The sequence below is a fragment of the Cuculus canorus genome, chromosome 7, assembly GCF_017976375.1.
Source record: "Cuculus canorus isolate bCucCan1 chromosome 7, bCucCan1.pri, whole genome shotgun sequence".
Classification (NCBI taxonomy): Eukaryota; Metazoa; Chordata; class Aves; order Cuculiformes; family Cuculidae; genus Cuculus; species Cuculus canorus.
The window spans coordinates 421,488-448,412 of record NC_071407.1 but is presented as its reverse complement, the minus strand read 5'-3'; the positions used below and the strand labels follow the sequence as shown (position 1 = coordinate 448,412).

Here is a 26,925-nt window from a genome sequence, read left to right as displayed (position 1 = left end):
AAAATTAAATATGCTTATGCCACAGCAAAGCTGACATCTTAATCACACCAATCATGAAGGAAAATTTAAACTTCCACCAGCAACCATAACTCTGCCACTTACACACAGGCACAACAACAGGCTGCTTAATTAGCTGATGGGTTTGATGACCCACCACAAGGCCATACAACACGTTACTCTGTAACAGGATAGAGACACTGATTTTATTTTCTTTAATAACTGCTACTTGCAGACATCCCATTTTACATGACTTTCCTGTCATGCTCATGTAATAAAGAAACCCAAATGTATCAAACACATAGAAGTCAGGATATCATTCCATACTGCCACTCCTTTCTCTCTACCAGGAAGTTTTCCAAAGCTCATTCCCCAGCCTGCTTCATGCAATGAAGGATGCTCACCAGGCGGCCAGAATCTTTCCCCAGTACGAGCCACTCTTGTTTTCAGGATTCACCCATGAAATCAAGCAATCCACAATCTACCTTTCTTTAGTTTCTTCCACTCAATGTTTCCAGTAGCCATAAACACAGAAATACTTCACCTTTTTTCGTATTCAAGACTGAAACAGGTCCAAAGAGGGCTACAAAGATAATCAAAGGGCTGGAGCACCTCCTGTATGAGGATGGGCTGAAAGAGTTGCGCTTGTTCAGCCTGAAGAAGAGAAGGCTCAGAGGAGACCTTATAGTGATCTTCCAGTACGTGAAAGAGGATGCAATAAAGTTGGAAAGGGACTATTCATAAAGGGTTGTAGGGACAGGACAAGGGAGAATGGGTATAAATGGGAGAGGGGCAGATTTAGACTAGACGTTAGGCAGAATTTCTTCACCATGAGAGCAGTGAGACACTGGAACAGGTTGCCAAGGGAAGTTGCGGCTGCCCCATCCCTGGAGGTGTTCAAGGCCAGGTTGGATGGGGCTTGGAGCAACCTGATCCAGTGGGATGTCCCTGCCCATGGAAGAGGCGTTGGAACTGGATGATCTTTAAGGTCCCTTCCAACCCAAACTATTCTGTGATTCTATGGAAGCAGTAGGATGTGAATTGCAGACAGAAGAAGGGTTCTGAGATTTGAGTTGGCAAGAAACCACTTATGTCTTTTGATATTTTAGTTGCAAAACTGCAGTTGGTTCACTGGCAGAATATTACTCTCTTTACACAACAAGTAGTGTCTTTGTATATTGTTGAATAATGTAGCATGTAATTTCCTCTTGTTGAAATGAACAGTGAATTATTTATGACCGTGTCTATACAGTATTTGTCTGCTCTACATAAATGTATACCAGTTCTAATCACACAGCAGAAATCAGCATCAGCCTTTCCAAGCTCCTTGGCCAAAAGCAAGCCTCTTTGTAAAAAAGAGCATCTTTGGGAATCTCCTAAGTAGGAAACATGGATAAAACTGATGACACAGTGGAAAGAGAAAGAATTAATAGCTATCTTCAATTTCAAGATATTCCTGTGGCAGCCAAGGAGACCTGCTCCACTGTTTCCAGCTGAAGTAGGCTCAAGCTAAAAAATACATTTATATGCAACAGGGGACTTAAAATCAAACCGGTGAGATCTTTTCTTTTCTAGTTTCCCTGTGCAATGCCTGTCTGTAAGAGTTGAGGAACCACTGGGTGCACAAGTTGCAGGATGTTGGAGAGAAGGAAATGTTTGCAGGTACCACAAAAGCAAACAGCACGAGGCAGAGCTGCCTGCAAGAGCCTTGCAATAAACTACTGAAAATGTAGTATCCACCAAGATACTACAATGTACTCATTGCCATTCGGGAAGCTAAATAAGGTGAACAGGTAAATCCCACCAAAATTACAACATGCAACATTTTTCATCATTCACATGTTTTTGTTCACTATATAGACAAGATTTGAAATTCTGTTTCATTTCTTTTAAAAAAACATTTCATAAAATTCCTCCCCTTTCTCTTACTGTAACGTAAGGGAAGTCTGTCATCAAAATGGCTGTAAAAAGAAATTACTTTCACATGCTCAGTCCCAGAACTAAAACTCTCCTGCGCTTTGAATAAGATAAAACAGAGGGAATTGATTTTACATGCACACGTATCTTATGGACATATAAGCATATGACCTGTTTTTCAGGTCACCAGTCTTAATTTTTCATGTGCTTTCCTTAATTTCAAAATTCTTTAAAATAAAACAAACTTTTGCTAGCACTCTTAAGGCTAAATTTTATAGTAGGCTTGCTACTTTTAATCATACTCAGCCTCTCCTACTGCCATGTGAAAGAGTGGCATGCTGCTAACCTATTATAAATACACTTCAAGTGTACCAGTAACACGTCTCAGCTTGATGTACAACTACTTCTCTGTTTGATGTCAGTGGAGCTACAGCACTTGGTTTCCTCTCTTCATGCAATATGATTAAAATGTGAAATTCACTGAGGCCACAAGTATGAATGCATTTGAAAGACAGTAGATAATTAGTGGAGAATAAATCTGTCAATGGTTGCTATCCTTAATTCCCAGAGGCCAGAAAGGGATGGGGCTGGGAGAAATCTGTTAATATCTGTTCTTACACTGAGGATTTATTACTGGATGTAGTGAGAGGCAAGAAGCAGGGACAGAGGAATCTGTGCTGTTAGAAAATAACCCACCAGCTCTCAGGTTGGATGGGATGAAGCCCAGCCAAAGCGTGCCCCTCAGCTATTGCTCCCATGCTCTCTCTCTCAGTTATTTCTGTCCATTCTCCTGTTGCCGCCCAGGTCAGGAACCATGGTGAGGATTTGTTTGTTGATGTGCTTATGAGAGATGAGAAAAACAGGACATTTTTCCCCAAGGAATCTTATTACTGCTCAGCAAAAGAAAACTTAGAACTATTAATAAGTGAAAACACAAGAGCACCCTGTGTTGTTGCTCTGCTGCTCCCCTGGTATGGGATCCTCAGCTGCTGTGATGTCTGTAACTCCTCTCTGTGATGAGAAGCAGTCTCACCACAAGGTATTTCTGCTGAAGCATCACCCAAAGCAGACACATGGAACGTGTCCTCTGTAGCAGACAGCCCTCAGCGCCCTTCTCTTTAAAATGAAAGTTACAGTTGCTATAAAAATAAGGATGATCATGGTTAGCAAAAAGAAAAGGAAGGATTAGGTAGAAGATAATACTGCCGTTTCTCATCTGCTCGGTAATTTCTGAAGGAGCACATGGCTCCTAATTTAATAATATCTAATGCCATTCTGTGAGGAAGAGCTATGTTGTTTCATCTGTAGCCTCCTAACTGTTTTCACTAATCTGGATAAATATTCCCACAGCCTAAGCGCCTTCCTGCCAAACCAGGGAGACTTGTTTAATTCAAGCTCTCCGTGTGCACTGCTAATGGTTTTTGAAACCTCAGAGGAAAGCTGATCCCGTACCCTCCACAAACACTCCAGAACTGAACTTCCCTTTGGTAACATTTCTCTCTCGAGAGCTCCTGTGAGGACCGGGATGGGACATGGGTCACAAAAACACGCAAGTCTCCCAAGGGAAATGCTGCTTGCCACTGCACTCTGATGAAGTTTCCCTGAGTCCCACCAAGAGGAATGGAAACATGAAAGGTCAGAGTGAGGCTGGTAGAGCAAAACCTTCATTAATAAGTAAAACGTGCAAAACTTTACCATTACAGATACTTGTTAACTCTTGAGCTTCCTGGAGGAGACAAGGATTGAACTGCAGGCTGCACAGCGGTTTGGCTCTCAGACACCCGCTCTTCAGAACAAACTGAAATATTTGTACAAGCGTAACAAAGTATTTGTACAGCAGGAGGAAGTTCACCCTGGTAGTGGGCAGATTGTACAGTTTCAATAAATAAACAGTACAAGTAATAAAAACGTCACCTAAAAAAAAAATAGTAAAAAGAAAACTAGGTCAGGAAACCAGAGAAATAATGGTAAGTTTTCACTGTCCTGCTTATTGTACACATTTGGCTCCTCAAGTCAACATTTTTTGAAATAAACTTTTCCTGAACTCGCCCCTGTTTACCTCAGACAAATCACAAGCTGCCAAGAAGAAGATATGTCAATAAAATGAGACTCACGAATTGCTGACCTCTGCAACCTCCTTCAAGAAAAGGAAAAGAAAATTGAAAACAGAAAGCTATTGTAGTGATTTGGAAAAGCTACAGGACTCATTACAAAGCTCAGTGACCTCCTGCAGACTGAAGTTGCGCAAAACTTGTCTATTTGCTTAAAAAAAGAAACAATTTAAAAAATAAACACAATTCCCAAGGAATTCTGTAAACTCACCACAAACATTTCAAGGCAATCACTTGAAAGAGAGTCATATCTCAAAAGCTAGAACATACAGTCATAACCTAGGATGACGCATTCAACCTACGGAACGACTGCTGAACACTTGTTTGAGCATCAAACATTCTTTAAAGGACCCAGGTCTGGAGCCTTTTAACGCCAAAGAAAACCTCCTGAATCACCACCGATCAGCAACCTCGCCTAAACAGTAACTGTGGTTTATCCACAGTTTGTCAGCCTCTGGCCTGGACAGGCGCACACTCTCCTGGGTTGAAAACTGGTTGGATGGCCGGGCCCAGAGAGTGGTGGTCAATGGAGTTAACTCCAGCTGGAGGCCAGTCACAAGTGGAGTTCCTCAGGGCTCAGTACTGGGTCCAGCTCTGTTCAATGTCTTTATCAATGACCTGGATGAAGGCATTGAGTGCACCCTCAGCAAGTTTGCAGATGACACTAAGCTGGGAGGAAGTGTCGACCTGCTGGAGGGTAGGGAGGCTCTGCAAAGGGATCTGAACAGGCTGGACCGCTGGGCCGAGACCAATGGGATGAGGTTTAACAAGACCAAATGCCGGGTCCTGCACTTGGGGCACAACAACCCTATGCAGCGCTACAGACTGGGGGAAGAATGGCTGGAGAGCTGCACAGAAGAGAAGGACCTGGGGGTGCTGGTTGACAGCCGACTGAACATGAGCCAGCAGTGTGCCCAGGTGGCCAAGAAGGCCAATGGCATCTTGGCTTGTATCAGAAATGGGGTCACCAGCAGGTCCAGGGAGGTTATTCTCCCTCTGTACTCGGCACTGGTGAGACCGCACCTCGAATACTGTGTTCAGTTCTGGGCCCCTCACCACAAGAAGGATGTTGAGGCTCTGGAGCGTGTCCAGAGAAGAGCAACAAAGCTGGTGAGGGGGCTGGAGAACAAGTCTTATGAGGAGCGGCTGAGAGAGCTGGGGTTGTTTAGCCTTGAGAAGAGGAGGCTGAGGGGAGACCTTATTACTCTCTACAACTACCTGAAAGGAGGTTGTGGAGAGGAGGGAGCTGGCCTCTTCTCCCAAGTGACAGGGGACAGGACTAGAGGGAATGGCCTGAAGCTCCGTCAGGGGAGGTTCAGGTTGGATATCAGAAAAAAATTCTTCACAGTAAGAGTCATTGGGTACTGGAACAGGCTGCCCAGGGAGGTGGTCGAGTCGCCTTCCCTGGAGGTGTTTAAGGAACGGGTGGATGAAGTACTTAGGGACATGGTTTAGGGAGTGTTAGGAACGGTTGGACTCGATGATCCAATGGGTCCTTTCCAACCTTGTGTGATTCTGTGATTCTGTGATTCTGTGATTCTGTGATCCACAACCCAGCTGGTTTCTCTCTCAAGATCTAATCCAAACAGCTCTGCTCCTTCTTCATCAATACACTTCCAAAGAAAATGCAGGAATGGAACAGATTATAGGCTTCGTTTGCAGCAAACATCAGAAAATTGCCCCAAAATCCATCGAGTGAAGAGTCACCCCTACTCCTTGTGCGGTGATGCTGAGGAAACAGTTACTGAGCTCAAACCACTGCTCCATTAGGGCACAAACGCCTCCTGAACAAACACATTATTGGAAGCGAGGAATAAAGACGGAGTAGTGGGAAGGGGAGCAGGAGATTGTCCTGGATCAGCCACGGCCATGCCTCCCCCTGGAGATCTGTGATCATTTCTGAAGTCTCGTGCAGGTTCCCAGAAATCACCAAGGTCCAGCTTCTCACACTCCTTGCATCCCACATCCACATTTTCTGATGTGCTATCATTTGATTTGCATTGAAAATGTGAAAACAATAATTAAGCTTGACATTATCCATTTTCATACTATTTTGCAGGGGAAAAAAGATCACTAAAAATTTTGACCACTTCTGTGTACTTTTTGTATTTCACCCAATTTCACCCAATTTCAAATCGGAGCCCTCATTTATTTTTGTGTTATTATGCAGAATAGAAAGTCAGGAAACTAAACCAGAACCAAAGCCAGTCAAACCCTGGCCTATTAATAAACTCCGGACTACATCACGATCTCTCTATTAGAGCTAACCTGGCATGAAAGGTTTAGAAAATAATGCACTGGTGCCTACACATCGAAGGCAGGCATGAGATCTTGCCAACAATTTCTCCACAGTCACACCTGCCTTAGATGCACAGAAGGACGTTCTCCAAAAGTTATTCCAATGCAAGATTTATACTGAAGGCTTTAGGAGCGCTGAAGTGAAGGGTAGGACTTTGGGGCATCAGCACTGCAATTAATTCTCCAGAAAAGCAGGTCCAAAAGCCCTGGAGGAAAAAAGCACCATCACCAGCCCTACCCACGGCACCACACATCCCATGCACCATGAATCTCTCACAACAATGGAATTAAGCACAAACAGCAAGCAATATTCTGTTCTCACATATTTATAAGGATGCTCAGAGTAGAATTTTGCCTACAGTACACAACAGCTTCTCAACTCCTGATCAAAACCAGCTGCTTATGATGTGCCACATCTCCAGCAATTCATCTTCTCACTTCACTTAGTTCCTATTCCTCTCACACAGTGCCTTGCTACAGAAACACTGACAGATTTATACTGAATGCAAAAAGCCTGTACACTGTAGAAAAACTTTTCCTCTACATAAATTACTCCAGCGCATGTCTTGTCACAGGAAAGACTTTTTAAAAAACTCAGTTTCAGAAATCATCATGCACAGTCAAAGTCTATTATCTTTTTTCTTTTCCAATTCTCATAGAAACTGTGATCTCCCATTAGGTTCTACATGGTCCTCAAGGTCACCCTACAAACACTGAGAGAAACAGACACATCCATCCCCATGGCTCACACATTCCCTTCCGAAAATCTGGAACCAGATTACAAAGTTCCGATATTCAAAATACAACCAGAAATCACATCTCACAGAGGTAACTTTTACCAATTGCTAAGAAAATTCACCACGGAGCTCACAGTGAAAGCAAAGGGATCACCTGAAACACAACGTGCAGTGCACAGAGGGGACGTGATGGAGCCCGTCTTGCGCAGATTTTTTTATCACATTTTCAATAAACTCAAACTGCCATTCGCTCCCAACACAGGATATCACAGTACTTTACAATAATAGGAATTCTTACCCACGCACTCTTTGAAGGAATAACTCACACCATCATCCCACAAACCAGCCAAATCCCTGCTATGAGTACTAATGCAGCATGGAAACACCAAGCAGGAAGGCAGAGTCTATTATGAAGCTCTTCCACTCCAGATATTTCTATCAAACAAATTCAGGGAGTTTGGGAGTTGACAGGTGGGAAAAAATATCATACCTAAACACTGCCCTGCAGTGAGGCTGTAATCAAAAATAAATAAGTGCTTATCTTCAGAAAACTCCAGAGACAAAGCAGCGCTGACAGAGTTCACTTATCAAACACCGGCTATTTTTTGTTACATGTTTCTTTCTGACAGCTGCCCACCCTGATGAATTTTCAGGCTTCCAAGTCTGCTTCATCACTGGACTCTCTGGGCAGATATTGCTTTAATTTACCCAAACAGCTCCTCTGCGGCAACTTGCTCCATAGAGATACGGGCTTTCCCTTCATGCAAAGCTCCACTGGTGAGGACAGCATGCTCATTTTCATCACCTTATCCGAACATAAGGAAGTTGCTCTGCACAGCCAATTTATCCGAGTCAGCTACAATGTGAGGGTCAAGGGACTGCCAGATTTCGGCACTGGCCACTCACACCTCTCAGGTTAGGTGAGGTGAAGGTCAAAGCTGCATTGTGCTAGAGAGAAATAAGCCTTCACATTCAGAGTGCCAGCTGACTCTCGTTCGTGGAGAGGATGGAGAGCTAGTGCAGCACCAATGAATTTGCAGGAAGAGATCTTTCCGTGTTGAAGAGCTATTTTAAGCACAGGCCTTTGTCTCTTGCATTGATTACTGCTGCAGAACCTGCACGTGGAATAAAAATGTTCTGAGAGTATTTATTTCTAACTTTCTGCCAAGCATTTCTAGCCTCAGCATGCTGCAAAACAGTGGGCATTCACAGATATGTTACTCTAATTACCATCTTGTTCTTCTTACACATTTGATTTCACTTGATTTCAGCAGCTGCTACCTCCAGTTGATATAAAGTGAGAAACGTCTTCTTTCCACCATCTGAAATATAATGTTTCCTGCCACTCTACAAACGGTACACAGTATGAATTGCTAGATCTTGTGGGTTGTGGGAGATCAGCTGTGAATTTAAAGCTGCTTTTGAGGAATGAATAACATTCTATGCAATAAATAAAATGTGCATAATGTAATGCTTTTAGTGACTGTTTATCTCATGGTGTGGCAAATGTTTTTGCATGCAATAATGCAACCAAATGGTATCTACTGGAATTCATTTGACATACCTTCAGGTTTCATAAATAAGCAGTCTTTCTGAAGGTCACTGGTCTATGTGATACTTAACATTGCTTCAAACACAATGTTGTTGCTACGATTCTAGAGCAATATATATGCTAACAGCTGATCAATTGATTTTTAGTGACTGAGAAGGGGTTTTCCTCCACCTCCAAACTGAATTTTCTCCATAAACTTCACAATCTTAACACAGTCATCTGAAATTTCTTGTTATGACTCATATATGGTACCTTCTCCACGAGACACACATTAAAATGGATGGAAAAAGACATCCAATCTGTATATAAGTACTGTGTAAGTACTTCTTCATGAATAAGGCATTTCATCTTTCGTCTAGTGCTGAGTGAGTGAAAGCAAACATACACAGCTGCATCCTGAAAAGACACACTCGGTATTAGAGGCTGTCATTAAAGTTTCTTGTACATTCAAACAAAAGTTAGTCAACAAAAATGACGCATTGATGCCAAATCACAACTGTGGCTTTGTCTCAATACTTTAAGAAAAGAAAAAGTGTTCTTAGCTTAGCAGTAACTTCTCTAAATGTTCAATGATTTTAATTCTTTAAGCAACAGCAGGGCACATAAATCTCAGCCCATTAAAGTACCAGGAAACCACACGCCTCTTCCAAAGTGAAGATTCAGAGTTCAAGTATTTGCATGAAATGCTAATTAATGATTTTTTTTTTTTTTTTTTTAAGAGTAACACAGTATCACCAGATAAAACTCCTGCAGGTAACTCTGGCTACTGTTAATTAAGCAAAACCTTGCCAATGGAATGTATTATGTTGCTTTCAGCACCTTAGGAAAGTGTTTATTCCACATAAGTCAAGCAACATTTACTCCCAAAGTCTCCTACCGTTATTCCTACACACTATTGAGTGTTCCATCAAAGGCTCAGACTCCATCATTCATCCATATCAAGTACTCTTTAACTACACATGAGTGCGACACATTTTTACTAACTAGTTTTCAAGATACAATCATTCTGAAGATGTTTCTATGTGGCTATACTCTGTTTTCTGTTGCGAACAACACATATCTTCACAGGCAAAGCACACGCTTGATGTGGAACCTAATGCTATTTGATAATGCATTAAACACTCGTTATTGTCCTCTCATATGTTTAGATGATCATAGCTAAAGAACAACATCTCTATCACAAACTTCAAAGAAATTCAAATATCTTCATTTACTGATTTCTACTCTTACACGAAAGAGAACCTATTGCATTCCCGCGCCAGCCTCTCAAAAAAATCAGTGCTGGAATCAATTTTCAGAACACGGCAAACTCCCCCAGTGATCTGCACAAAGACTCCCATGGACAACAGTAATACTAAAAAAAGAAAGAAGGCCATGCTGGATATGGGACCTAGCCAGTCAATACTACAATACCCAGAACAACAATAAGAGAAACCTGTTCCTCAGCCCCCGAGCCGCTGACCCCCTTGCTTCGGCTGCGTATTCCTGCAGGCTTTGCCTGTGTTTGGCTTCAGTATACTTGTTTTCTACTTGGAAAGAACACAACCCCAAATACCTTGCCATGCTGTCTGTTGCACTTAGCTGGGCTGCAGATTGTAAACAAACAAGATCAAAATCTGAGAACTTGCTTTACTCAATTTCCGTGGAAAGAAACCAGGAAAAACAAACCAAACCAAAACAAACCAACTACGCATAATGATGAATGTACCAAGAAAGCTTTGACATGCCTCCCTCACACCTTGCCTCTTCTGCAATATTTGCTGCAAACAAAGGCAACATTTAGCAAAGCTAACTAGATGCTCTTCATTTGTGGCGCAGGGGCAATCCAAGGCAAGTACTCCAAGAGACTTCCATCAGAGATGATAATTACTTAACTTCTGTTGTAAGGAGACCGTCTCAAGCTAACCTCCCCCCTCTGCCTCTGCTTAAACCACAGCGGGGTCAAAACTCACCTTTTAAGGCTTTGCATTGTGAAATTGAAAAAAAAACCATCCCACTTCTGATGGAGCTCCTAGACGGCATCAGTGCCCAGGTCCCACAGTGATCCCTACCAACCCCACCTGAACACCACCTGGGAGCTATACGGGTATGCCTGGGGCCGGGATGCTCCTCTCTTGCTCTGTTGGCCAGGTCATCTCCTGAGACAGCCCACAGGAGACACAGTTTCAAGGATTTAGGGGGAGCAACTGTTCTCAAACCTCTGGTCCAGCTGGAGAGCTCTAAGCCCTGTCTCCCTGGGGGTAGCTGGGCACAACTCCAAAGCTAACAGCAGGGGGTAAAGTGAGGCTTCATTTTTAAACAGTCGCGCTTATCGATATATTTGGTTCTACGCAAATGGAAGAGGATGTAAAGTGGCTTTAGAACTTTGTAGCTCAGAGCAGATCCACACCAGTTCTGGAGCTCGGATATCACGTCTCAAAATAAACCATTCACTGAAGCAATTCACAGATGAAATCTAAAGTGACACCAGTTCCATCAACTGCAGTTGGCAACCAGCTTGGCAAGAACAGACGCATGACTGTTAATGACAACCAAAAAAGCTTAGTTACTAGTGCAGAAAAATTCAAATAGGGAATTAACATTAAGAAACTCTTCAGAGAACTGGAAACATCTCCAAATGATGCCCCACAAAATACTTCACAAAGACCTATAAATTCAAAAGTTAGTAGAATATATCTAACCAAAAACCATCTCCAGCACAAACATATCCTAAGTACTGAAATGCATTTCCATCTCTTAAATTCCTCTGTTGCCAATAGTGTTTACCTTGAGTCAAAGTTGTGAATCTTCCGATTTCACGAGATTAATGTAATAACTTGGTTTATGCTGTTAATGCATTCAAAGCCCTCTAACACACAGGAGACTACGATGGTATCAAGTGTATACAGATCTGTTTGGAGGGGATTTTTTTTCTGTGAAATAAACTAGAAGTTCCTTAATATATGTCTGCAGCAGGGACTACACCAAAATAAAAGCTTACTAGTGTGTCTTAGGATTGTATAATAAAATTAGGATTATGTAATAAAAATAATAACACCAAAGAAAGCCTCTAATCCACTGTCACTAAGTGACAACACAAGCATTCCAGGAAAGCGAAGTTCACCTCTCGGAAGTAACACCCAGCAACTACAAAACACTGATAAGTAAAACACGTCTATTACATGCAGATAACGGCATAGAAATGCACTGGATTGCAGCGGAAGAGTGCGGTGCAGTTGACGCATGAAACCACAGCTCCAGAGACGATGGTTCTTTAGTGCCTCAAGTTCAGAGAAATGAGAAAAATAGGTTCATATTGACCTATTCTACCAATAAAGCTATTGAGTTACATTTACTTTTGCAATGGTCACCAGAAGGAGCAATGTGGTTTCAGAAACAGGGCACTGCAGATGTTGGCCCATGCTCACCTTCCCATAAGGCTTTCCACCCTCAAGAACAAAACAAAGCATTTGCCACAAAGAGCCATACCAATCACTGTCTTCTACGGAGACACTCCCCACCCCAGAGCCGTGCCAGGACCCGCTGCAGTGAGCGCTTTTTGGGGCCAAAGCAGGCAGGTGGCATTTTCGGGAGCAGCTCAGAAGTGAAACCCTTGGTCTCATACACAACTCTCAGTTAAGACACTGGAGCCCTCATTAATAGAATTGGTTTCATACTAGCTGCTAAAACACTAATTCACTCCATTTCTAATAGTTAAGGAGAGCTCTGCTCACCTCTATTCTTTCTTAGGCATAGAAAAAAGGGGAGTAAGGGAGGGATTCTGTATCATACCCTGTGCCCGCTGTCAGTGAATGCCAGAACAGAGCATTTTTGTCATCAGGGATGAAAAATGAAGGAAGGTAATCTTTCAAAACATCTGCTCCTGGGGACCAAAAAGGAAAAGAATTTGGAGAGCAACCCCGACACCATTCAGTCACCAATGGACTGACATCCTCCAATCTGTATGAGATCCACAGAGTGACTATGACTCCATCCCACACTGAAATCCAAGGCAGCAGACATATTCAAAACAGAAATATACCCTACAGTACTACTACTGGAAAAAAAAAAAAAAAAACACCAATCATTACCCTTCAGGAAATAACTCAGTTTTCAGTCCCTCTGCTTTGAGTCCAGAACATTAAATCTCCCCTTTCTAACGGTGCTGCCTTTGAGTACAGACTAAAATATAAATGAGCATGAGGCTTACGTGACTATGGAGCAGGAAGAGGGGCTGCACCTCTCAGTTTAGCATTGCTGGTAATGGGAGGAAAAATCCACTGCTGAACGCCACAACCTGGACCAGGAGCCCTTTCCTCGCTCTCACTGGGAGCAACGAGTTGTCTCACCCTGCTCACTGCTACTGGTCATGCTCATTGGGGTTGAGAAAACAGCTCAGCCTTGGATACCAAGTGCTCCTTTTCCACTGTAGAGACATACCCCCATCTGGGTATTTATCTTTCCTCTTTGTTTGAAACCTTTAAGACCAGGGGATGAGTTGCACCACTCTCCAAGTTGATACCGTTTTCTAACTTTAGAAGTGGCCCTTCCGCTGTCTACAAGTACTTCCACCTCGGTTTCATCTCACTGCTTTTAACTTGGTTGAAGATGAATATGTATTTCAGCCCCCGATTAAAGTGTGTCTAATGATAGTGCAGTTCATTATAACACAACTGCCCTTCCCATAAAATGAATTTTCATCCTTTTGAAAATTTAGCAGCCTATTAATTATTCTCTTAAAGGCCAAACTTCAAAATGTCACTGCTGACATTTAAGGCTCATAAAAAATGCAACTCTATCTCGTCTGTGAGAAACAAGTCTATACAGTCTGTTGTAAGATGAAAATATTTATCAAGGAAGATGGATGCCAACAATGAAAACTGAAACAAAGCCACTTTTAGCAAGTTGCTACTTTTTTTCCGTTTACACACCAAGACTGAATTTCTCCCCAGTGCAGAGGTGCACAAAGTAAGTGACATCTGGTGGCCGTATGCTATAATATAGCAGGGTAACTCTACTGCTAACCAATTTGATTTTCAAGTTTACTGCTTTTCAGTAAAGCTTCTTAAATGGTTTATTTATTTATTTGGACACAGATGCTTCTGAGACTCCAAGGCATCACAATCCCTGTGCACAGGGACAACTGCTGTCACCCAGCTAAAGAGGGATCACCATATTCACACCAGGAAAAACATGATTCCAAAAAGGAATTAGCAAGGCAGAACAAAATAGCGCTAAGATTTGGCTGGACTAAGTAATTAATATCTCTGAATTGGTTTTCATCAGATTTTAGTTATACAAAAAAGAAATAGTTGCTATTTCTATTCTGAGCTTACCAGCATTGTGAAACAGCTTTTCCACTTCTCGTAACTTACTGATCCTCAGCAATGGTCACATCTAATCCACCTCAGCCTGTGCTCCAGACATGAAGCAATTACAGCTCCCTTCTAACTCCTACAGCCCAGAACAGAAGTTCTCTTTTAGAAAGCTGTAAGCCTCTCTCAGATACTTAATAAACACGCTGTCACTCAGCTACAGTTAAAATTACAAAACCACTAGCACTGCAATTACAAGGCTTGTAACACCAACTTCTTCAGTAATAAGTATTTAGGGGGAAAAAAATGTAAGCACTATGTAACTGAAAATCAGATTCAATATAAACAGATTCTAAATATTTATCAGCAGAGGAAGTTCAAAAATAGCCCTGCAAAAATAAAGCGGATGGCAGGCTAAATCCAGAGCCACCGAGCGTTCTTCGAAGGATGTGCTAAGAGGAACTTCATTTTCAGTTTGACATCGCTAAATCAAATTAATTCCTTCCTCCTATTCAACTGCCACATAAAAATCCTTGATGCCAAAAGGACAAAGCTAAAAATGTCCCTAAGCCCATGCCTGAATGCTGCACTTCAGCCTGCCCAGACTCCTACCCACAAAATGCAGTCAAGCGATACTTAAAGAGTCGGATTTGGGGGCTTTCCATCCCTTTCAAGGCTTAAATATCCAAGAGATGACATCCACATGCAAGGCCAGCTTCCCTCCCCCCTGCAGCAGGCACATGGCTGCAGTACCTCAATAAAAGGGAATCTGGGGTAACACAACTACTTGTCTATTACTTCACAGAATCCCTAGGCTGGAAAAGACCTCAAGGATCATCAAGTCCAAAGAGAACCATCCTTTCCTTCTCACACACCTCATCCCACCACCATTCTCTTCACTTGAAGACTCCCTGGATGAACTGAAGAGCAAATGCACAGCAAAGTACAGCTGAACGACTTCAGCTCCAGTAACTCATCAAGAAGAAAACTTTTTCAGATACCACTTCAATCTATTTTTGTTAACCCTGGCATGCTGAAGTCATCAGGAAGACATTTTGCTGACTTTAACGAAGCCAGGGTTCATCCCAAGAATTGCTGTTGGGAATGAACACAGCACTTATATTGTCTAATTTGGAACCCTCCACTTTTTTGTTAAATGCAACTATTTGCTGTTTCAGAATTATTTGTTAGCTTTAAAAATACACAAAGAAGGTTGTTAAAACACTGCTTAACATTTTTAGTGATTAGGGTTGAGATATTCTTGTTTCAGTAACAAGCAAGTATTTTTACACACAAATATACACTGTCATAAAGTTCCAGTTTATTTTCTAATACTTAAAAGCCTCAGAATCCAGGAACTGCAACGGTCCAACAAAACCCACTGTTGATATTTACAGGCTTACCTGTATTTTCACACTATGCTTTTAGTGCCTTTTTAAAATTTATTATCCAATGTGCTAGAACAGCAAGATAAAAAAAGCAAAACCAGAAAACTGGACAGATTACTGCACCCACTTAATGGGTGCCACTAAACAAAAAAGCTATCAAAACTCAGCAGAAGATTTTTACACATTTCCCTGCAGGAATGAGTTATCACACCACTGCAACCCTGACACTAAACAACAGTAATTCAGTCCTTAAAGCTGTACGAAGAAATAACCAGCAGGTGATTTTACACCACCCAAGAAAGATATTTTACCCAAAGAGTTATTGAAATCTGTTTTTTTTAAAAAAAGCAGTGAAGACTGAAGCTAGAAGCCACTTGCTGTGCTGGAGCGTTGCAGGTTTACCAGCCTTTACACACTTTGTGAAGCACAGAACCATGAACTTCTCCAAAACAAATGGGAAGCATTTTCAGTGTCCCTAATTAAGAAGATCCAGGTCCTGGTCTCCCTTCCACTGGAAACCAAGAGCCAAACTGTGCTTGATCTACCCTAATGCAAGAGCAATCCACATGGGATTTCCATGGATACCAACATATATTTCATTCTACCATGCTGTGTATTTCTAATTTTGCTGATCTCCTTAGCAATGTTCTAAAATCCAGTTAAACATCAGTAATTAAAATAGCCTGATGTTAGACAAATGCTGTTTTCCTCTTTCCTGTAATGAGAGGGATGAGTTTAGGTTCCACTGTTCCCTTCTCATCCCATTTCTTGTTGAAACTATTTTAAAGCTGGTATAAATAGCTTTGTAATTCTAAAACTAAATGTCAAGAGTGATAGTGGTTTCATTCTGATTTATCCCTGTCTGTTCCTCAGGCAAGTTAATCCTCAACCTGAGATACAGTTTCCATAGCTCTATAATTTATGACATTTTTCATCTAAATTATTTACTTTATGAACAGCTCCAATGAGTTGCTGAGGGCACAAAGCTGTACTACACAATGGTGAAGTACTCAAGAACATGGTTCTGTCTTTTGAAATGAAGAGACTCCCCCAGTATCTTGTGTTGTCATTTCTATTAGTAGCCTTTAATGTGCAGCACTTACAATAGATGCAGTAACAGCCCAGATATCACAGTGTTCTTCCAGGCCAGATCGCCGAGGAGCCACAAAACCAGAAGACACCCAGACCCCAAAGCACAACCTCACAGCATGGTCCCGTATTTCTTTGGGGAGCTGAACTGGCACCAGCTCTGCATGGGCTCAAAACCTGATGTACAGATGCAAAGTGCTCCTCTTCCACTTCAATCCCTTCCAGAAATGGCCCCGGGAAATCTCCTCAGGCTTCAACAATCAAGCCAGAGGGATGAACCATAGAGCAGCACTCCTACAAATGCACTAACAAGTGATTGAAGACAGAACACCAGCACAACATGGTACAACAGAGCTATAAAAAGATGAGCTTTCAGGGTGTTCCTTGAGAATCACAGAAATGTCAGACTCCCTAACCATTTAACTTACTTAAAATTAACAATATCTATTAAATATTACCTATTTAATATCTGTATAGTTCCATCAAAAGACAAACCACTCAACTAACAACTAGTCAAAATCAAAGACAAATATTATACAAGGTGTTTGATGAGCTTGCAAAAAAAGTGTTGGTTTTAAGGTCTCTTGAAGAATTTTCAGGAAACGAAGCTCCTCTGTGAAGAGCTGGCCCTGCAGGCAAACTCATCTCATTATGTGACATACACCCCTAATCATCTCTTGAACTCTCCTTCTCCATTTCCTCCCATTTCCAGCTTTACACAATCAAACGTCCTGGCTGTACCAGTCCTTCTGGAGTCTGGTGAGGAACAACCCCTGGTAGATACAGAGTCAGCATAAAGAAACCACACTTATTTCTAAAAGAATGTGCATACAAAATTTCATACTAAAAAGTATGTATTTAGTAGTGTTTGGTATACAAAAGACTAAAAGCCCGTGTCACTCCCCTACCCCCCCATCACCACATTTCTTCACATGCCTGTATTCATTCCAAAGGAAAATCTTTACATGGAAGGCAGGCACCTTGGCAGTCAAGTGCTTCCACCATCCCAAATGCTGCAGGGGCTTTCAACGCTTTCTGCAACCCAAGCGAGGGAGGCTTGCTGCACCAAAATTCTGGAGCTGGGTTAGCTTATGTGCACTGCCTCATTTCTGGCAAGTTCACAAGGAAACCAGCAGCCTTGCCACTTCAGAGATCTGGAAAACGTGTGTTCCATGCAGTTCAAGCTATTGTGGCAATTTTAAGAAGCTGGATGTGGAAATAAGAAGAGGCAGGACAAGGGGTTAGGGCTGGCAAGTCCATGGCCTCTGTTATACTGCCACAGGAGGACAGAGGGATGGCATCGGGACAGAGTCTGCCATGGACCGCTCACTCCTACGCACACTCACCATTACATCTGGTCTCTCACCACCACCACAGCCGCTCTGTCATTGCCATCAGTCGCTGGAACCCAACTGGGCATGGTTCGTCTTTCTGTTGCTTCTCACAAGGCATCACACACATCACCTGATTAACTCTTCTTACAAAGGACCCCACACTGCTTAAAGCTGGTGCTCACAGCCCACACCCAGCAGCCGCTGGAAACCAGGTGTAACATAAACTAACAAATATTCCAAGGCAAAGCTACATTAGCTACTTATCCCTAACATGCTGTTCAGTGGTGTTTCAGGCACAGCTGTGCAATCAAAGGATTACAGCGCTCCTATTGCAGTGTGCCTGCTGCCTTCCAGCTCCTCAGGAGCTTTCCTGTCTCCCTCACATGTAAAAACCAAACCCAGCAACTGGGACAGAATTGTAATCATGTCTTTCAGCCCGGGAAACACAAATGAAAAGGCTGAGCGGACAAACAGCCAGTGTGGCTGTACAAGACACTTTCTGTCAGATGCATGGGCAGCCTGACATATTTTTAAGGGAACGGGTCAATAATGCTATATGTAATTTGTTAATTTTACTGAAATTGCAGTATAAGCACAGAGATTGGTGTACTTCAGGCTGCTTTGAGATAAAGACTTGTCTAAGCTTACAGATCCCTTCTCCTTGCTTAAATAACTGTATTTCGACTCCAAATCTGGCACCGTGTTCATCAGTAAGAAAAACAGTGCACTTCATTAAAACACAAAAATAAATAGGAAATACTAATTTGTGGGAGAAAGCAGTGAAAAAAAAAAATGCTCGTTTTTTGGAAATGCAGCTTGGTTTACCAGAGCACTTTGGATCCTTCCAGCTGAGCAACATAACTCCAGCCAAGGAGTATGGTGGGAACTGCGCAAGGTACAGAGGAACACAGGGAGGTTAAGGAAAGAATTGAAGCCTGAAGACAGCAATTAAAGAGCCCAGCTCAAACCAGGTTCCTGCAAACTCTATAAGATGCTGGAAACAGGGCGATTCACATCAACCAAGAATCAAAGTAGCACTGAACGATTCAACAGCACACTTCCTTGGAGCTCCTGATTGTGGGATATACAGCCTTTAAGGATACAGTAACTGTAAGGGTCACTAAGGCTTGGGGGAGAGGGAGCATACTGGCATCTCTTCACCTGAACCATGTATCTGTACCGAAAGAAAAACAACTTGGATGTTCTAACTTCCTAAATCAATACATCATTTAGACAAGATCAGGCCAGTGCTGCTAGTTTCTCTCTACAGAAGGTACATCAGAACGTTAGAAACACAGAACATAATGATAACACAATCCCAAGTTACAATTTCTTAAAATTTTACTGCCATGAACACATAAAGAAGCACTCAGCATAGGAAAATGGGTTAATAATAAGGATTCCCTTCCCAGTCAGCAAAGGAATTTGGTAAGAACCCCTTTGGGGGTGGAGGGCTTGCAGCATCATGGATAGCAACGCCTCACGAACGTTGGAAGAGTCTGCCGTCACCCCTTAACAACCTGATCTTATGTATAAACAAATACTTTCAGAGATTTTAGCACTGGGACACAGCCCATCTTTAAAAATATGTGCGTAACGTGGAAATCACCTGGGCTACAAACATAATCCTTGCTCACTGAAACTCCTGGTTCTCACAGAGCTCCTGCCCCAGGGTGCTTAAAATAATGTTAAAATACAAGCAGTATCTTATTTGCATCTCTACGATTATGCCTACATAATCCTATCACTGCTAATGCTAGCGGAGTATAGAACTTCATCCTTCCACAACAACCACATGAAATAATTCAAACACGAGAGCCTGCTTCAGCCTCATTTACAGCTTCCAGATATCTACTTTTAGTTTAGCAAAGCAGATAAAATCCATTGCCTCTTCCACTGCATTAGTGGAATTAAATGTTTTGTCATGTAAATCTCCACTGTTTCATCATGTTCCTCTTTCGAACCACCAAATAAAACACTCTGAATTTGAGACTACTCCTCCTATTACAAAACCTGAACCATCAAACTATTGTTATTGATTTCAGAACTGCACGGTGACTGCGCTTACAGACACAGGATCTAAGTGTCAGTGAGGGGGGGAAAAAAAAAAGGTAGTTTAACTTCTAAATCTTCATACGGGTGATTTCCTCTTTTCTGCATTCAAATTGATCTTCTTTCTTTCAGCGTGTGAAGAGCCAGATAAATACTTTGACACTGCCCAACAGTGAATCGGCACCAGCAGCAGCAGAGAAGCTCTCGGGGCAGGAGACGTGTGACAACATTTAAATGCCTGACAAAAAAGCTTCAAGAAAACTATTCCACTAGTACTTAACTTATAAGTGAGCGCGTATGTATATACTGCGTGTCTGTCTCTGTACATAAAATAGATACAGCAAAGCATATAAATAGCGTCGATATAAATACATACGTACAGTCCACACATGTTGTGACCCCTTATTGATGGAAAGTGCCCTTTTTGCCGGAGATCAAGCAGTGCCCCGTCAGTACCACAGAGAGCAGTGCTGTTCGATCAGGCATCCGCACACAAACCTTAGAAATACTCCTAATGAACAGCTCCAGCAAACTTTGAGCTTTCATCTGTAATCTGCTCAGACGACTGCCCTGTTATTTTTAGTCACAAAACACAAAAGGCACGAGCGTTCTACAGGAGGGGACAACGATTTTGTGCCTGGCTAACAATTCGAGAAGTGAAACCGCGCCTATGTCACTCGCAGGCAAATCGATGCAAAGACACCTTTAGGCCACGGACCCACGGAATGAAGACAATTACAAACGCTATTCCACACCTGGAAGGTCGGTGGGTGCTCAGACGCGCCACCCCCGCGGCCGCACCGCCCGTCCCACCAACCGAGCGCGTCTGGGAAAGCGGATTCGCTGCAGAGCAGCGCTGGAGCGCGGCAGGAGAGCCACCCCAGGAACGAACCCTGCGCGACACCGCCCAAGTTCCGCGGGCGGTACCTGCCCCGAGCTCCGACCTGACCACAGCTCGCTTCTCAGCGCCCCTCTCCGCCCGAAGGCGCGCGCCCGCGGGCGTCCCTCCGCGGCTCTGCCCCGGGGCGACGCGCTGAGCCCGCCCGAGAGCCGCCTGCCCGGGGTCCCCTCTCCGGTGGCAGCGAACCGAGCCCCCGGCGCCGCCGCCCCGCCCGGCACGGGGGAGGCTGCGCCGCAGCCTGCGGGGAAGGCGAGGGGCGAGGGGGGCTCCGAGACCCGCCGCCCGGGCGGGACCCCGCGCCCCGGCTGCTGCACAACTTACCGACAAGTCTCCCCGCCTCCAGCCTTGGGGGCCCGGCGAGCCTCCCCGCCACCGTCCCACCCGCACCCACCTCCGCGCTGCCCCGCGCCGCGATCGCTGCTCCGCGCCCGCCGCCTCCGCCGGCTTCTGCCCTGCGGGGGGGCGGGAGGAGAGGAGGGGGAGGAGGAGGGAGCAGGGGGAGGGAGGAAGGGAGCAGCCCCGCGCCGCGCCGCGGCCGCGCTGCGCAGCTCGGGAGGGGGCGTGTGCGGCGGGGATGGGCGGGGGGGCAGGAGGAGGGAGGGTCTCCGGCCGTGATGCTGGGGAGATGGGGGGTCCTTAGGAGGAGGGGTCCCGGGGGGTTCTGAGGGGAGAGGGGGTCCGCGGAGGAAGGGTCCCCAGCGGTGATGCTGGGGAAAGGGGAGTCCCAGGAGCGGTGCGACCCCAGGAGGAGGGAAGAGCCTAGGGGTGGGGGCTGCGGGTAGAGGGGGTCCCCAGAAGGGAGGGTGATCCTCAGGAGGGAGGAGGTCCCCAGGAAGAAGAGGGCATCCAGCGGTGCTGCCGGGGTGGGGGTCCCAGGAGTGGGGGGTCCTCAAGGGTGCCGCTAGAGGCGGGAGGTCCGCGGTGTTGCTGCCGGGGAGCGGGGTTCACCGGCGGGGGTGCCAGGGCAGGGGTCCCAGCCTTATTGCTGAGGGCGTTGGAGTGCCCAGGAGAGGGGAGCCCTCAGCGGGGCTCCCAGGGCAGGGGGACCCCAGGACGGGGGGCCACCAGCGCTGCTCCCAGGGAGGACGGTCCCTGAGGGAGAGGGGGTCCCCAGCAGTGCTGGGGCAGGGGAAGGGGTGTGGAGCCTCCAATGCTCAGGGGTCCCCCTGAGCATCCCCCGGGCATCTTTGCCCCTGCAGCACTGCCATCAGCAGCACCGGCTGCTGGCTGGGCTTGCTCCAAAGCTTTTGGATGGAGATGGGCCATACTAAGCCACCCTGCATGGAAATCGGGCTGTCCTAAGCTTTCAGGGGAACCGGCATCCCAGGCTGTGGTCGGGCGGTCAGAGGTGAGCCCGAGGAGACACTGCTTGTCCGCGTCTCCATCACTGGAGTTGGACTTCAGCGCCACATACCTCGCAGGCGGCTGGCGGCATGTGCTGCTGTGGTCCAGTTTTTAAATGGCAGACATTGGCTAAGCAGCCAAAATCCCCTACTCAGCAACTGCAAGGTTCCTTCTCAACCAAGAGGATCCTACCATGTGTTCATAAATATATATATATGTAAATGTCTAGTCTGCTCCTGAAGTCACCCAGGCGGTGTGTGCACACACTTGCCGTGATGCAGCCACACAGCTTCACACGAAGGTTTAACACAGCTTGCAATGCTGATGGCACCAGAGTTTGTTGTGACTGGACGCAGTTTGTGCAAGCACATTGAGAGATGAAAGCTCTCATTTCTCTCCTAACACTAAGTGAACCCACTGCTGGGCCTAAATCCACATCTTTAACAGTCAGCAACTTCACTTCCTAAGAAGCTGAGGTGATGAAGCTTGAGATAAATATGAATCTGAATACTATATGTGCATACTATATTTCAGTATTTCCTTTCATGACCAAGTCCATCTTTGGTTCCAGTTTTCAGAGGCATCTAACACCAGCGACTGTGGGAATCTGTTTTGAAGTGAAACCATATGTAACGTAATGGTAAAATGCAAAACAGAAACTTCCAAATTACACAGCTATGATCGGGAGCCAATGAGTTCAAGGATTTCAGATGGGTGATTATACACCTGTAAGACCATAAATAAATAACCGAGAGACTGGCTTTTCAAAGTCACACATGCAAAACTTCCCTATGGCACAGCACATGTATCTCTGTTTGGGTCACAGCTGATTCTCACCTAATTCTACGCTAAAAAAAACCCCTCATAGAATAGAATACCTGACTGGGTTAAACCTGTGAGGTTTTTAGAATATTCACCCAAATTCAGTGTTCTGTGCTGGGTTAAATATGCCACCATCCAAGCCCTATTTAGGCCTCCTCGGATGCTCTGAATAGCAATTATGCTTAGCCAGATCTCTGTATAATTATACTCTTTTCCTTTCTATGTATTAAAAAGAAAATATTAAAGAAGCTGTAATGAAAAAAAGATCTTCATCCCCCAGGGAAGTCTCTGTTCACACAATTCCTCACCAACCATCAGCTAGAGTAAATCTAAAAACTAAGACATCTTAATTCTCCTTATTCAAGATGTTCAAAGAGGGAAGAAATGAAAATATTTCAGTATAGAAATTGTAGTAAAACTTTGTCTAGCTGTATTGGTTTTCCTGGAATGAAAGCTCCTGACCTCCACCTCTATAAATATGACTTCTTCTGGTTGCCATGCTTATTCTGCAGCGTATGAAGAGTCATCTCACTTCTAAAACAAGTTTGTACACATTTCTTAGCTCTGAACAGGTTTATCTGGTAAAAAAAAAAAAAAAATGGGAGGGCCCTTTAGTGGTGTTGAGAAGGAGGCAGCCGATTAGTAGCATAAATGTATGTGTTTTAAAGGTGACTTTTTTACATGGGAGTCCTTCCTTATTGCTGCTGGCTGCAGTTTCAGGCAGAAATGTGGCAAAGGTCTGGTGGCTGCGTTTGACAGCAGCAGAGCTGGGCATTTTGAGCCTGATTTGACTCTGGGATAAACAAATCAGAACAGGCTGCAATGGGATGCTGCTCCGGGGAGAGGGACTGCTCTTCCTCTGGGCATCTCTAACAGCATCAGCACCTCTGGGCTGGTCTCACAAAGAGGGGTGAGGAATGCTAAGGTTTCTCCTTGCCCTTCCTCTCTCCCCAGCCAGAGAACTGGAGGTTCATTACCCGCGAGCAGTCAGGAGACTTTTGCTTCCCACCCCTGCTTCTTTTGGGGAGCCCTTCTCCCCTGAGCTCCCTCCAGCAGGCACTGCTCGCCGGAGCTTTTCTCGAGGGGCATTGCTGCAGGGGTGCCACAGGAGCTGACGTTTGCCGTCAAAGGGTAACCTCACCAGAAACGGGTGTGGGTTGTGACAGGAAAAGACAAAACCTTTCCCCGAGCATCTCTGCCTCGCATCTGCATGAGCTGAGAGGAGCTGAGGGAGCTGCCCGGCGACGGCTTCAGGATTCCCCCTCTGCACAGAAAAGCAAAGGGGGAGCTGGAGCTCACAGCAAATAATTTACTGGGTGGGTACCTCCTAAATTCAGCCGGGGAGTTTCCGTGCAATGAGTCTGAAATACCACAAGGTGCTCTCTCTGTTGTACTTAGCAGTTTTAGGACTTCAGCCCCAGCAGACCCCAGTGTCCCTCAGACCCCCGTCCGGCTGCGCGCCCGCTGGCTCTGGCACAGGCCGCGGCTGCACCCTGGCACCATCGCGGCTCTTCCAGCTCCACAGCTGGGTTCTGAGCTGGGAATTGGCGCTATGGGAAAACTGCAGAAGGATTCTTTGTCTTTGTGGTCTGTTCTCCCATTAAGGTAGAGGTATCATTCTCACTGGAATTAGCAGAATGTGTGTGTTTTAAAGAAATGTGTTATTACTTTTATTTTTCCCCATGGTATCCTGGCAACAGGCACATTCCTAAAATACAGATCACTAATTTTGTATCTTACACATCCTCCAGCTCTCAGTAAAGGGTCTATCAACCTTCATATGCTCAGAATGCTTTTTTTCTGTTTTCTTGACTTGGGTTGGGAATTATTCTTCTCAGCTTGAGCATCCCTGGACTGCACCAGGGAGTTCTTGCTCAGTCTTTAATTGCAGACAATGCCTTTTTTTCCTCCAATAGGGAAAAAATAATACTGAAACGTGATTGTTAAATGTGTTCGAATTTGGTTTCCCTCCAATGGTCTGTTAGCTTTTAATCATCTATAACAAGAGCCAGTTTCCTTTTGCCTAACACCATCCTTTTATCCCAAGTTGTATGTCCTTCAGCACCCTAAAGAATTCCTTTTTATTTCTGATATTTATGCCCTCCAAGTACTCGTTGAAGGGTATCATTTCCCTCTTAGTCATCATTTAGGCAAGTGATACATACTAAGTTCCTTTAATCTTCACTCATAACTCAGTCCCTTCAGACCCTTAATCATTTTTATTGCTCTTCTATGAATTTCTTCCAATTTGTCTGCATATCTCTAGCAATGAGGTACCCAGAATTTAATGCCTTATTTTAGGTGTGATCTCCCTGCAGCAATACAAAAGATGTTACCTCCTGCAACTTTCATCTACCACTGATTTAACAATATGCTGGAATTGTGAAGGAGCTGGGAATCAATTAAAACAGATTTTGAATGGTTCAGCGCTTAGAATTACCATAATGCTTTTGCGGCACCACACACAAGGAGAAGGCTTGAAGCCAGTTGAAGCCTGCTGCTTTTGGTAATACATTTGTGTGACTTCTAGAGCAGGCAAAGCTTTTAAACCTGCCGCATGCACTTCTCTGCAATTCTCTAAAGGAATACGAACCAGGAGTTAAGATGCAGGAGGCAAATGGAGACAAGTTCAAATTGACACCAAAAATAGCTCCTGTGTGCTGATGGCCTGAGGGGCTCACACTGCTCTTCCTATAACTCTCAGACATGTGGCACCAGCCAAGGGCTCATCGCGGCAACAGTAAAACTGGGTGGGCCAGCAGCCAACGAGCTTGACACCAGGGTGGTTCAGGCTCTTATTTAAATTGTTTGCGTTAATAAAAAAAATAAATAAAAAAATCTCATTAGCGATCTGTAACATGTCATGAGCTTCGCCTAAAAGAGAGCTTGAGATAGCTAAGCAGCAGACTAAATGGAGAAAGATACTCTAAGAATTCCAGTCTCTGCTAAAATTACCAAGTGGCTCCCCTGTTGCCGTTGCAAGGAAGAGGGTTCACTAGTGCAGAGGTGGCTACTGCCACGCTGCTTTCTCTCAGCACCAGAGTCTGGACCCTGTACAGAAAGGTGAATTTCCAAGCAGACTTGTGCTGGATTTGCCTCTGTTTTAGATACACAAATAAAGTCGTTTAACTTGCTAGGTGTTATATAAAAAATAGCAACACAGATCAATTGTCTCTACCTTCAAAGCTATGAAAACCATTATTACAAAGATAAATCACACATCTTGCTGACATAATGATAAATGTTTTCTGCGAGTGCTATTCTTTCCACTAATTTCAGAAAAATGAGTATTACTTCTTTCTGCCTTTTTTTTTTTTTTTTTGCTAACTCAGGCTTTTTTACAAAGTCATTTCAATTTGCAGCCATTCTTCCAGTCCACCTGCAATGATAAATCTGATAAACACTTTCTTATACTCTAATTTTTAATGACTACCATAGTTGCAACAGAATTTTGGCTTTAGGAAGAATACCAGAGATAGCAGAAAGCAGAGAGATGAAATTCAGGCTCCATCATCCAAGCTGAAGAAATAGCATGGGAGGAATTAATTTCATAAATATGTTATCTATTCCTAATGCATATTTTTTTCTGATAAGTTTCTACTCACATGAGTAAAACTCTGCCACATTGAACCTGTAAGGAACCTCTGGGTTTCTCCTCATGCTGGTTGCTCCCCCTTTCCCAGTTCCTAAAAACTGGAACACAACAGCACAGCTTCTGCTCGCTGGCAATATCTTGCTGAATCAGGCTGTTTGGTGCAAAGCCAATTCCTGTGACTCCTGTGGTCTTGCATGAAAAATGACTTTTGTTGAATAAGTGTTGGCCATTTAATATGTGGTGCTCATGACTCACCATATACTCCAAGAGCACTCTGAGATATTTTGATGCTGTCTCTGTATTTTTACCTAAACCTAAACATATCCCCTGAGGATTTATTCAGCTTTACATTCTGTTTCTCATACACATTTCCAGGGTTATTTTGGGGGGAGCAGAAGGAGCCTAACAATCGCAGGCAGCTCACTCAATTTAGCACAGTCCTGTCTTTTCCAGTTCACCCACCTGCAAAATGGGAATGATAATAAGCACTTAAG

At 44.2% G+C, this 26,925-nt stretch overlaps 1 protein-coding gene across 3 annotated transcripts in view; it reads right to left on the bottom strand.

Annotated features, from left to right (window-relative positions):
• The window catches only part of CHST15 (carbohydrate sulfotransferase 15), a 50,335-nt gene extending 23,753 nt beyond the window's left edge, over window positions 1-26,582 (bottom strand). The window contains exon 1 of one of the 3 annotated variants that reach the window (XM_054071991.1): window positions 26,442-26,582. The gene's annotated coding sequence lies outside the window, so the exon portion shown is untranslated. Of the gene's footprint in view, window positions 1-20,991; window positions 21,214-26,441 lie in introns of those variants that run through there. The other 2 variants (XM_054071989.1, XM_054071990.1) reach the window with 2 other exon arrangements.
• Between the last annotated feature and the right edge of the window lie 343 nt (window positions 26,583-26,925).